We start from the raw sequence: 13,929 nt of genomic DNA, 5'->3' as shown, positions 1-13,929 counted from the left end.
GCCTACAGGACTAGACCACAGTAGTGTCTCATCTGGCCTCTTGCGGTTCACTGGGCACCAGTCCTCAGAGGTCCTGTGTTGTGGCTCCATCTCCACCTTTGTCTTCATGCCACTTTGTCCATCCTCTGTCCTCTTTCACAGGGCCCAGGCACCCTGGGATTCAGGATTTGCTGATTGCATTGTGACCTCTTCTCAAGGTATTGTGTCTGCAAGGACCCTATTTCCCAATAAGGTCACATTCTGAGGTTGGGAGTCTGTTTAGGGATATGGTTCAACTCGGAGCCCTGGGGATACTGTTGGCAGAGGGATGACAGGGGCAGAGCAGCAGCAGGGGACAGGAGAGGGCTGTCAATCTGAGCTCGCCTTATCTGCAAACCTTGCTTTTTTGTTTTGTTCCTTCCCTCCCTTGCTCCTTCCTTCCTTCCTTTTTTCCCTCTTCATCTTTTATGGAAATACCTTTTCTTTCTTATGCTTCTTAGCTAGCTGGGCCTTCCACTGCACCATTATTGTCGTCTATGCTAGCATGCCGCTTGGTGTCAGCCATCCACATTGCACCCCACACACTGTGCAGTGCCCAGGATCTTTTTGATAGTTTCAGAAAGTTCTCTGGCCAAAGACTGGTGGCACATCTGTTGGGCAATACTGACAATATCATCCAAAGAAATATTGCCACTGTGTTTAATGTTTTTCTGCTTCTTTCTCTCTCTTGGTGACTCCTTGAGGGCTTTCCTGATTGGGGCAGAAGCAGAAAGAACCACTTCAATCTGAGCCTGTCTGTTCTGAATGGTCAGGTTCACTGTTATCTTCAGACCCTTCCAATCACCAGTTCCCTTGGTAATGTCATCACCAACCTTTTTTTGGTGACAGACCCAGGAGACTGATCTTGGGGACTAGGGCAGATGTGGTGCTGACCTCACCTCCGGGGCACTTCAGATACATAACTGATTTCGTTGGGGCTGAACTTGGGAGGAATGGTGGAGGTGGCTGGTGTCCAATGAACCTGGATTTGAGACAAGCAAAGAAAGTTGCACCTTAGCCTCTTCTAAGCAGAAAGATGAAAGTTCTGTGTTTTTTTTTTTTTCTTTTCTCTTTTTTCTTTTTTGAGGTAAGGTCTTACTCTAGCCCAAGCTGACCTGGAATTCACTATGTAGTCTCAGGCTGGCCTCGACTCATAGTAATCCTTCCTTTGTCTCCCCAGTGCTGGGATTAAAGACCTGCCACCATGCCTGGCTTCCTTCCTCCTCCCTCCCTCCCTTCTTGCCCTCCTTTCATTCTGTCTCAAGTAGCCCAGGCTGGCCTCATGTTCCCTATGTAGCAAAGGATAACCTTGGGCTCCTGAATCCTTCCTGAGTGCTGGGATTTCAGGGTGGGCAATCATGCCCTACTAACCTTGCTCTGTAAAAAAAGACAAGTGGACGTGGTGGCACACACCTTTAATCCCAGTACTCAGGAGGCAGAGATAGGAAGATAGCTGTGCGTTCAAGGCCAATCTGAGACTACATAGTTAATTCCAGGTCAGCCTGAGCCAGAGTGAGACCCTACCCCAGGGGTGGAGGGAAGACCTTGTAATTTATGTGTATTGATGCCTCCTGGATATTGTTCTATTTGATATTTTGAAGGCATTTTGAAGGACAGTCATACTCTGTAGCCCATGCTGACCTAGAATTCACTTAGCCCTGGCTGGCTTTGAACGTGCAAGGATCTTCCTAGCTCAGCCTATCAAGTGTTGGGATTACAGAAATTTCCTGTCTTCCTCAGACTGTCACCAGCTCTTTCCTTCTGGCCCTATCCTAACTTTCTCTTCTATCGCAAAGGTTCTTTAAAAAAATTGTTTATATATACATTTGTGTGTGTGTACAGATCTCTTGCCACTGCAAATGCATAACAAATGCTTGCACCACTTTTTGCATGTGGCTTTATGTGGGTTCTGGGGACTCGAACCAGAGCAGAAAACTTTGCACGGGAGTGTTTTTAACTGCTAAGCCACAGGTCTTTATTTTGTCCCTGTTGGGAAAACAAGCAGGTGACTCTCTGGTTTGGGGGATGAAGGAGGGGAAGAAGAGTTCACAGGGTGACAAATGTTTCCTTCCACGAGGCTGGGCAGAAGCGGAGTCAAACCCTGCCTGCTGGTGAGGGGCCCGAGGCCATCTCCGAGTGGGAGGAGCGACACAGTCCACCTGCGGTGGGAGGCGCATGGCTCCTCCCCAGCGGGAGGGGCTCCGAGCCCTGCAGGGGCGGAGCCTGCGGGGGCCTCCCGGGCAGTCCTTCTCTCCACCGCGTCCCACCGGCCACGCCAGCCAGAGAGGTGAGCCCCAAGTCAGCTTGTCTGACAATGAAATCGGGGGAGGCGACCCACCAAAGCAACCATCCCAGACACTTGGCACAGCTCTCAAGCCGGAGGCTGAGCCACCAATTAGACGCTTATGAGAATAAACAGTCATTAGAACTCCCGAGCTGGAGGGAAAATAAACGCTAGTATTCTGGTTTTCTGACTTGGCTCTGAACTCTGCCGGTGGTGGAGCCGCTGTGTTCTCTGGCTTCAGGGTCTGTGTGTAGAGTCGGGAGCCTTCCGATGCATGTCCCCAAAGGCGTCAGCCTCGTCCTCAGTGAGGTCGGTACAGCAGTGACTCCAAGCCCAAGGTCATGAGAGTTCCTAAAAGGAAAGGCATGCTGATGGCTTCTAATGGTGCCTGGTGCCAGAATGGCTGAGTGTTGCCGCGCAGTAGACAAGAAGGCCCTTGACTAGTGTTAGGGATTCCAGGCCTGCAAAGACCCCACAGCAGCTGTTGTGGAGAGGAGACAGACCTGTGAACTAACAACAGCAAGGCTGTCTGCCAATCCCTCCCTCACCGGAGGGTACAAACTGGGCAGGAAGGAGGCTCAGCCACAGGGGAAGTCCGCAACCTATGGCAGTGAGAGGCCAGCCAGTGCCCATTCAGAAAGGGTCAAGCAGGGAGAAGAGAGGCAGGGAAGACCCAGACCACTGGGCAGCAGTCTTGGCTATCCCTCAGCCCAAGCCACAGCCCTGGGACAAGGCCTCCTGGTCTCCAGCCAGCACTTCTGGTGGCAGGGATGATGGATCAGCTGAGAAGCTACTGACAGTGGAGCTTCCCAATATGTCTGTGGCATAAGCTAGAGAGGAACTGACAGACCTCTGCCCTCTGTGGGCCCTGCCTGCTGCAGCTCCATGGCCTTCATCCTTTGCAGGTCAGGCCAACATATTTTGGTCAAGAAGAGAGTCTGCAGCTACAGCCCCCAGTACCTGGTATTGAGGCCCATCCTTGGCACCCTGGCCAACCCCCAGGAGCCCCATGTATGTATCCAGAGTGGACCATCACCTGGCCACCACACAATGCACAGAGCCCAGCAGGAGCAAAACAATAAAAATGAAAATGGTGAGGTGGGGAGATAGCTCAGTGGTTAAAGGCACTTGCTTGTGAGCCTGTAGACCAGAGCTCCAGGCTCCCCACCACCCTTGTAAAAGCTGGATGAAAAATGCCACATGTGAGCTGGAGAGTTGGCTCAGTGGTTAAGGTACTTCCCTGAAAAGCATAAAGACCCAGGTTTGATTCCTCAGTACCCTACGTAAGCCAGATGCACAAGGTGGTCCATGCATCTGGAGTTCGTTTGCAGTAGCTAGAGGCCTTGGTGTGCCCATTCTCTCGCTCTCTATCTGCCTTTTTCTCAAATAAATAAAATAATATTTTTGAGCTGGGCATGGTAGTGCACGCCTTTAATCCCAGCACTTGGTAGGAGGATTGCTGTGAGTTCAAGGCCACCCTGAGACTACATAGTGAATTCCAGGTCAGCCTGGGCTAGAGTGAAACCTTATCTCGAAACACCAAAAAAAAAAAAAAAAAAAAAAAAAAAAAAAAAAAATCACTGAGCCATCTCTCCAGCTTCTAACATTGTTTTTTAATTTTTATTTACTTATTTGCAAAGATAGAGAGAGGGAGAGAGAAAATATGAATGGACATGCCAGGGCTTCTAGCCACTGCAAATGCACTCCAAATAAATGTGCCCATTTGTGCATCTGGCTTTATGTGGGTATTGAGAAATCAAACCCAGGTCATTAGGCTTTGTAGGCATGCACCTTAACCACTGAGAAATCTCTTCAGCCCACAACAATTTTCTTTTTTTTTTTAATTTATTTTTTATTGACAACTTCCATAATTATAGACAATTACCAATGGTAATTCCCTCCCCCCCCCCACTTTCCCCTTTGCAACTCTACTCTCCATCATACCTCTTCCCCCTCTCAATCATTCTTTCATTTTGATGTCATCATCTTTTTCTTCTATTCTGATGGTCTTGTGTAGGTAGTGTCAGGCACTGTGAGGTCATGGATATCCAGGCCATTTTGTTTCTGGAGGAGCATGTTGTAAGGAGTCCTACCCTTCCTTTGGCTCTTACATCTTTTAATAAAAGTTTTTGTTTATTTTTATTTATCTGAGAGTGACAAACAGAGAGAGAAAGACATAGAGAGAGAGAATGGGCATGCCAGGGCCTCCAGCCACTGCAAATGAATTCCAGACACATGCGCCACCTTGTGCATCTGGCTTACATGGGTCTTGGGGAATCAAGCCTTGAACCAGGGTCCTTAGGCTTCACAGGCAAGTGCTTAACCACTAAGCCATCTCTCCAGCCCCCATTTTTTTTTTTTTTTTTGAGGTAGGGTCTTGCTCTAGCCCAGGCTGACCTGGAACTCACTATGTAGTCTCTGGTGGCCTGGAACTCATGGTGATCCTCCTACTTCTGCCTCCCAAGTGCTGGGATCAAAGACGATGCCTTAACATTTTTGAAAAATTTAAATCTAAAACTTTAAAGATATGAATAAAATAATCATATATTTTAATCTGATTAATTTACATATTTAAGGAGTCAAGTAGTTGTATATATATTGTCTATTTGTTTTGCAGTACAGGACCTCCTGTAAGTGTGACAATCACTCTACCTACCACTGAGCTGTGTCCCCAGCCCCCTGTTTTACTTTTTATTTTTATTTGAGAGAGAGAGAGGAGAAAGAGGCAGACAGAGAATGGGCACCTCAGGGCCTCCAGCCACTGCAAACGAACTCTAGATACATGTGCCCCTTGTGCATCTGGCTTACATGGGTCCTGGGGAGTTTAACATGGGTCCTTTGGCTTTCTAGGTAAATGCTTTAACCACTGAACCATCTCTCCAGCCCCTCTGTTTTACTTTTTGAGACAGTCTCATTAAGCTGGCCTTGAACTCATTCAGTGTTGCTAGACTTGAAGTTGCCATCCTCCTGCCTCAGCTTTCCAAGAAATTGATGAAATCACCAGGTATTTACTTATGTGTTGATAATGGGGTCATGGCTGTGATTAACTTTGAAGTGCCTCCTCCCCCCCCAAAAAAGCCTGCCTATGGGAGGAAACAGGACCCTCAGGCTGTAACCTCACTGACGGATGGATCCCGTGTTGAAGGGAGAATCTGAGGGTCTGAGTAGGAGGGGTAGCAAGTCGCTGGGGGCGGTGTGTCCTGGAAGAGATTTGCACTCCCTAACCCCTCCTGTCTCCTCTGCTTTCTGGCTGCTGCTAATGCAGCAACTTGCCTGGAACATAGTATTCCACAGAAGTGATTTTGCTTGGTCATGAGCTTGAAACCCATCATCCCTCCTTAAGTTGTTTCTCTGAGAATTTGTCACAGTGCCAGAGCAATGGTGGGCACAGTTACTTACGTCTGTTTAATGTCCCATGTTCTATAAGTCATGTCATTCATTAAGGAATATTTTATTGAATCCATATTTGTCTCTTCATACAATCATGTTGTCCACCCTCCACCCAAGTCCTTGACATTGTGGTTTCCTGTCATCAGACGGTTGACTGGTTCCATCTGCTCCCCAGATGTCCAGAGCAGTGGAGGCCCAGGGCATGATGTGTCCCTGGAAACATGACCCCACAGGTCTTCTGCGTAGCTGGCCACCTGGGTGGGTTCATTTTCTTGGTGGGTGTACATTACTGATAATCTCCATGGGCCCCTTCACCTTGTCACTTTTTATTCATTTCTTTATTTTGTTTTTTTTTTTCAAGGCAGGGTTTTATCTTAGCCTAGGCTGATCTGGAACTCACTCTCTGGTCCCAGGGTGGTCTCAAAGTCACAGTGATCCTTTTACCCGTGCCTCCCAAGTGTGGGTATAAAGGTGTGTGCCACCATGCCTGGCACCTTGTCACTTAAATTTTTAAAATTTTTGTTTATTTGCCAGGGGAGAGAAAGAGATAATTGCTGCATCAGGGCTTCTAGCCACTGTAAAGGAACTTCAGATGCATGCACCACTTTGTGCATCTGGTTTGATGTGGGTACTGGGGAACTGAACCCAGAATGTTAGACTTTACAAGCAAGCCCTTTAACTGCTGACCCATTTCTCCCCCTTCCCCCCATTTTTAAAAATTTATTTGCAAACAGAGAGAGAGAGATAGAAGAGACAGGGAGGGAGAGAGAGAGGGAAGGTGGGAGGGAAGAGAGAATGAAAGAGAGAATGGGCATGCCAGGGCCTCTAGCCACCGAAAACAAACTCCAGATACATGCACCACTTTGTGCATCTGGTTTTATGTGGGTACTGAGGAATCAAACCAGGGTTGTTAGGCTTTGCAGGCAATCTCTTTAACTGCTGAGCCATCTCTCCAGCCCAAACCTTTGAAAAGCTTGTTTGTGGGGACATCTCAGACATCCCACCCCTGTGCTCACCCACTCCTCCCCAAGACCCTAGCTCAGCTGATCATGTTCCTCTGTTGTTCTTCCCAAATCTCAAGATGCACTGCATAAAACAGGCATGGTGGTGCACATCTATAAGCCTAACACTTGGGAGGCTGAGGCTGGAAGATCAGGAGTTCAAAGTCAGCCTGGGCCTCATTGTGACCTGAGAGAGACAGAGAGAGAAAAAAATCTGTAGTCCTGGGTGGCCCTGCTCATCTGGGTTTGGGCAGTGTGTCCCTGGTGAGAGGTATGCTTGCTGTCTCTGCAGTCCTGCTGGGATTCTGCTCTGTGGTCCGTGCTTTTCTCCATGGCCCACTGGGTAGATTCTGTTTGTACCCCCCCTTTTACAGATGAGGAGATTGAGGTCAGAGAGGAAATTCCTCATCTAGGGTCCCACACCTGGAAAGGGCGGCCCCTGAGCCTTTGCTATGACTGTGGCCTCTCTTTAGGGCAGATATGGGATCTCCTTTATCCCAAGCAGTAGTTTCCACATGAAGGCAGAAGCAAGGCTCAAGTCAGGGTTTATCATTATCACCCCACCCTGGAATGCCCCAGTGCCCATCAAAGGTGAGTGATGAGCATGTTTTTGTTTGTATTGTAGAATACTAGTCAGCAATTAAAAGTGAAAGCTGAAACCCTGGAAATGTCACATAAGTTAAAAAAAAAAAAAAGCTATCTGTGTGGCTCTGACTATGGAAAATTCTAGAACAAGCTGGATATGTTGGTGCATGCCTTTAATCCCAGCACTCAGGAGGACCGCTGAGAGTTCAAGGCCAGCCTGGAGCTATGAAGTGAATATGAGGACAGCCTGAGTGAGACCCTACCTTGAAAACAATAATAAAATTCTAGAACAAGGCTGGACTTGGTGGCACATGCCTTTAATCCTAGCACTTGGGAGACAGAGGTAGGAGGATCATCGTTAAGTTCGAGTCCAGCCTGAGACTACGTAGTGAATTCCAGGTCAGCCTAGGCTAGAGTGAGATACAACCTCGAAAAACAAAAACAAACAAACAAAAATTCTAGAACAGCTAACTACAGAAGCAGAAGTCAGATCAACAGAAAAGGCTAGAAGGTCCTTGGGCACAGCCATGGTTGCATCTTATCTGAAGTGATCGTCGGGGCCCATGGAGCCACAGACAAGAACCCTGCCTTGTTCTTCACCTAGGCTATACCCCAGTCTCATGAGAGTCTCCTGGGGGCTGGGGAAGATGGCTGAGTTCAGATCCCCAGAGTCCACATAAAGCTGGATGCTGTCGTGAGCATCTGTAATTCCAGCCCCTCTAGGGAAGATGGGAGGTGCAGACAGGAGAATCACCCAGAAGTTCATGGCTAACCAGCCTGGCAAACACAGTGGTGAACAATGAGGGACCCTGCCTCAAACAAGAAGGATGATGGGATCTGACACAGAGGTTGTCCTCTGATCTCCACACATACACTGTGGCATACTTGTGTCCACACACACACTCCCCCAAATGTCCATTGACTACTTCCTTCCTTGTGTTATCAGGACAGTCCTCTATACAAGTCACCTTGACAGCTAGCCTGTTTGATATGGCAGGGCAGGTGGTGTCACTAGAGGGGGTCAAAGCCCAGGTTCCTTCTGACCCTATCAGAAAAATGTAGTCCTCTTCTCCAAACAAGGGGAAAATTCACCGACCCTGCTTTTCCAGCCCAGGCATAGCCCTTCAGCTCTGCACTGGAGGGCCAGACTGGTGGCTGTTAACCACAGCCAGCCACTCCAAGCTAGCTCTGCCTCTCAGTTTGGCTCCTCTGCAGATCTGTGGGCTGCTCTGTGCAACAACAGGGGAAGCTTCAGGCTTTCAGCAAATGGGGGCTATGGATTTTGAACTTCTGGAAGCACCAGGGACATTTCCCTAAAAGGAAGAATGGCCTTGCCCATCCCAGCCATGCAACCCTTCACATCTCACTCATATTTTTGGGAGAAAACTATTTCTAATAACCCACCTCTAAGGCAAGTTCCAGGTGGATGGTCCCTGAAGAGGAATGACACCCAAAGTTGTCCTCTGGCCTCCACACACAAGCACAAAGTAATGCCACTCTAGAGCTTAACCCGATCATCTCAATAAACCCAAAGTGGCTGGGCATGGTGGTACACGCCTTTAATCCCAGCACTGGAAAGGCAGAGGTAGGAGGATCACCATAAGTTCAAGGCCAGCCTGAGACTACATAGTGAATTCCAGGTCATCCTGGGCTAGAACAAAACCCTACCTCAAAATCCAAATAAATGAATAAACAGTCCAGGCTGACCTGAAACTCTCTGTAGCCCCAGGCTGGCCTCAGCAACTCAGCCTCCCAAGTGCTGGGAATCAAGGAGTACTCCACTACGCCCAGCTTCAGGGTGAATTTTGAAAGAAACTGTGGGGAAATGTCAGGCAGCTGGCTGGGTGCTTGCAGAGCAGGCCAGGTGGTCAGACTTCAGGAAGCAAACACTTCTGCTTGGCACGGCAAAAACCTTCCACCTTTGCCACCAAGGACAAATCTCAGGGCCTCAGGGATCTGTGTTGAAGAGGTGTTTGGATGTGTTCTGACCAGAAGGCGGATAGAAGAGGGCCCAGGGAAACTTGCTGGAATGTAAGCGGAGCTCAAGATGATGAGGGCCCCAGTTTTCCAAAAGGAGAAATCATCTGGATTCTGGAAGCCCCAAGTGGAGATGGCTATCTAGCGAGGGTCTCATAGCTTTGGGAACAGCATGGCCAGATGGCTTGTTGCTGTTTAGAAGTGTAACTGGGATAATTGGGGTTCTGGGGAGCCTTCTGGAACCTCAAGCCCTGGGTTCATATCTGCAGACTAACCAAAGAATTGGCAATTCCAGATTCAGAAATTGATTTTTTTTAAATACCACATTTTATTCAGACCTTACAAAGAAGCGGGGAAGAGAGAGACCTGAGGGGGGCGGGGAGAAGAGAGATACATCACATGGAGCCCAAAAGCCCACATGGGCCACATGTAGCCCAGGGCCCCCCATAAAGGCACATAGATCTTAGGAAGAAACATAAAAACGGATTTTAAAAATGTGCTCTTCCAAAAAGATTAAAGTGAAGACAGCAATAAAAAGTGTCTTTTCCCACCCCAACATGCCGGAGTGAGAGAGATAACTTACCGTCCAAAGACCCCAAAAAAGAATGCTGCTAGTTCCAGAGAAAGAGAAAAATGCCCTACTCTGGTCGTGGGTCCGTGGTGATGTACTTTAAAATTTGTGCCACTACACCTGGGCACGCCTACCCCAGGGGCCCAGCCAATCAGCCTGGGTTTAGAAGAGAAATCCACCCACACCTGTGCGGGGTGCGCACTTAAGAGAGATCTGATTGGATAAGACGGGCTAGCACTAAATCCCATAAGGGACACAGGCCAGCTGGGGACAGGTGTGGCGGCAAGGGTGTGACTCCTAAGATCTCTCCTTTTTTTTTTCTTTTAAGTTTTTTGTTTATTTATTTATTAACAACAGACTGACAGAGAAAGAGGCAGAGAGAGAGAAAGAGAGAAAGAGAATGGGCGCGCCAGGGCCTCCAGCCACTCCAAAAGAACTCCAGATGCATGTGCCACCTTGTGTATCTGGCTTACATGGGTCCTGGAGAATTGAGCCTCGAACCGGGGTCCTTAGACTTCACAGGCTTAACCACTAAGCCATCCCTTCAGCCCCTAAGATCCCTCTCTTTAAGGGCCATCCTGATCCTGCTTCGTTTAACAGTCAATTATGGAGCCCCACTAAAGAAAACAGGATCACTGTGACAGGAGCCACCATAGGCTGAGGAAGGAGAGGGGCCTCCTGGTGGCTCCCATCAATTTCCTGTGTTCCTGGAAGACCACCCCAGTAGACCAGATGGCTGTAGAGGACTCACTAGGCCAGCCTGAAGGAGTCTGGGACACAGCAGTTCCATTGTCTGTATGGTGGGGACTGGCACCTCCTGGTTAAGGACCTGCTCTGTATTTTCTATGCTTGTGTTGTCTGGCCATCATTCCTACCCCATGAGTTTTTAGGTAATCCCTCTTCATCAATATCTGTTTGTAAACTGTACAGACTTATCTTAATAATCTATATTAGTCCAAACACTTATGATGAGGGAAGAAATCCAGTTTAAAGAGCCTTCAGCGGGGCCTGGTGGCACATGCCATTAATCCTAGTGATTAGGGGGCAGAGGCAGGAGGATCACTGTGAGTTCAAGGATGCCCTGAGACTACATAGTGAATTCCAGGTCAGCTTGGGATAGAGCAAAATCTTGCTTTGAAGTACGTGCATGTACACACACACACACACACACACACACACACACACAGAGGAGCCTTCAGCCAAAATGTCCAGAAGTTATAATTTCAGGAATGGCTGGTCCCAGGCACTCAATGTTCTCCCTGGGCATCTGCACCTGCTGTGTGTCTGACTTACTTGTCCTGTTATTCATTTCCTGATAACTTTGGATCTCCTCATAACCAGCAAAGATGGAGCTGACAGTTCTTAGAGCAGATCGCATCAGCGTGGCAATCCAAAGGGGACACCTCTCGGCTGACAGCTTCAGCTATCTAGGCCCACCCTGAATGGGCCACATGGTTTGCAGGCCTACCTCAGAACCAAACCTGCTCCATTTGGACTGCCCTCTATGCGGATCATATTAGGAATTATTTCCTTTGGTATGTATGAAGGAAAGGTGTCTTAGAGATTAAGGTGCTTGCCTGCAAAGCCAAAAGACCTAGATTCAATTCCCTAGTACCCACATAAAGCCAGATGCACAAGTGGTGCATGTGTCTGGACCTGGTGGGCTCATTCTTTCTTTCTTTCTATTTGCCTCTTTCACTCTCAAATAAATAACTAAAATATATTTTTAAAAAGGGAGGCTGAACTGGGCATGATGGAGCATGCCTTTAATCTCAGCACTCGTGAGGCAGAGGTAGGAGGATCGCCTTGAGTTCAAGGCCACCCTGAGATTACCTAGTGAATTCCAGGTCAGCCTAGACCAGAGTGAGACCCTATCTTGAAAAGCCAAAAGAAGAGGGTTGGCGGGGGGCTGAACTCAGCTTTTGAAGCCTGATGGCCCAGGTTAGACTCCCCAGTGCCCATGTAAAGCCAAGATGCACAAAGTGGCACATGCATCTGGAATTTGTTTGCAGTGGCTAGAGCATGACCATTCTCTCTTTCTCTCTCCCTCTCTACTTGGAAGGAAGGAAGGAAGGGAGGGAGGGAGGAAGGAAGGAAGGAAGGAAGGAAGAAGGAGGAAAAATGGCTCACATGGTAAAGTGCTTCCCTCTCAAGCATGAGGATCTGAGTTCAATTCCCAGAACCCATGTAAAATTACATTGCTGGGCATGGTGGCACATGCTTATTATTCCAGTACTGGAAAGGCAAAGATAGGAGGATTAACTGGGCATTGTGGTATATGCCTTTAATCCCAGCACTCAGGAGGCAGAACTAGAAGGATCACCATGAGTTCAAGGCCACCCTGAGACTACATAGTTAATTCCAGGTCAGCCTGAGCTAGAGTAAGACCCTACCTTAGAAAACCAAAAAGAAAAAAGGAAAACAAAAAAAGACAGGAGGATCCCTGGGGCTTACTGGCCAGCCAGCCCAGCCTTCTCTGTAAACTCCAGGCCTGTAAGAGACCCGATCTCATAAAGAGGTGGACAGGGGCTGGAGAGATGGCTTAGTGGTTAAGATGCTTGCCTGAAAAGCCAAAGAACCCAGGTTAGATTCTCCAGTATTCACTTAAAGCCAAATGCACAAGATGATGGGTGAGTCTGGAGTGGGTTTTTTTTTTTTTTCAAGGTAGGGTCTCACTCTAGCCCAGGCTGACCTGGAATTCACTATGTAGTCTCAGGGTGGCCTCAAACTCATAGTGATCCTCCAACCTCTGCCTCCTGAGTGCTGGGATTCAAGCCACCACACCCAGCTTAGCCCCCTTTTTTAAAGTTTTTTTAAAAATATTTTTATTTATTTATTTGAGAGAGAGTGAGAAAGAGAGAGAATGGGCACGCCATGGCCTCCAGCCACTGCAAACAAACTCCAGACACATGTGCCCCCTTGTGCATCTGGCTAACATGGGTCCTGGGGAATCGAGCCTCGAACTGGGGTCCTTAGGCTCCACAGGCAAGCGCTAAACTGCTAAGCCATCTTTCCAGCCCTTAGCCTCCTTTTTGTTGTTCTTTGAGACAGGGTTCCATGTAGCTTGCGCCGGCCTCAGCTTCACTATGTAGTAGAGGCTGGCCTTGGGCTCCTGACCGTCCTTCTTCAGCCTCCCAAGTACTACAGGTGCATTCAGCTTTGGAGAGCCACCATCCCCCAGGTTTTCCACATCCTCCTCAACATGTGCTATTATTGCATTTCCTCCCCCCGTCCTTTTTTTTTCCTTGGTTTTTGGTCAGACTGGCTGGCCAGTGAGACTCAGCAATCCTCCATTCTCCGCCCCTCCCCCACCCCCTCTACAGGGGTGCCTGGGATCGAACTCAGGTCTTCATGCTTGGGCAGCAGATGCTCTTACCCACCGAGCATCTCCCCAGCTCCCTCTTTTAAGGCAGGGTCTCGCTACACAGCCCAGGATGTACTTCAGCCTGTAACCCTCCTGCCTCTGTCTCCCAAGTGCTGGGAGGACAGGAAGGTGCTGCCGTGCCAACTCTTTGTCCGGCAGGTAGGCGCTGGCACTCACTGTGGCTTTGATTTGTACCCTTGGTGACCAATGACACAGGCACTTTTCTCATGGCTTGTGTGCCACATGTATGCAAGGGTGTGGTGTTCCTTTTGTTTCACTTTATTATCTTCCCAGTGCTGAGGGTGGAGCCAGCGCCTCCTACCTGCTAGGCAGGCACTCCACCAGATCACTACTTCACCACCCTGTGATTTTTTTCTTTTGTTTTTTTGAGGTAGGGTACCACTCTAGCCCAGGCAAGCCCTGGAATTCAGTTTGTAGTCATTTTGTAGGCCACTTTGTGGCCTTAAACACATGGCAATCTTCCTACCTCTGCCTCCTGAGTGCTAGGATTGAAGGCGCACCACTGTGCCCAGCTCTTGATTGCTGTTTTGGGAGAAGCTGTCCCTCAGTCTCTCAGGCTGCCTTGAACCTGCATCCTCTGAGAAGCCACATTCCAACAGATCCTGACCTTTCACTGTGTGGGCCACTGGAACACATCAGTGAGCTGGCCCTCATCAGCCAGGCCCAGGGCAGAAGTCAGATCCTAGTCCTCCCCCCACCCCCGCCCCCAGTGCCGCTC

General features: G+C 48.7%; 1 pseudogene; it reads right to left on the bottom strand.

Moving 5' to 3' along the window:
* Positions 1–475: 475 nt before the first annotated feature.
* LOC105944778 lies at positions 476–1,051 on the bottom strand (annotated as a pseudogene).
* Between the last annotated feature and the right edge of the window lie 12,878 nt (positions 1,052–13,929).

This window comes from Jaculus jaculus, chromosome 13, assembly GCF_020740685.1.
Source record: "Jaculus jaculus isolate mJacJac1 chromosome 13, mJacJac1.mat.Y.cur, whole genome shotgun sequence".
NCBI classification, from domain to species: domain Eukaryota; kingdom Metazoa; phylum Chordata; class Mammalia; order Rodentia; family Dipodidae; genus Jaculus; species Jaculus jaculus.
This window is presented reverse-complemented; position numbering and strand designations above follow the sequence as displayed.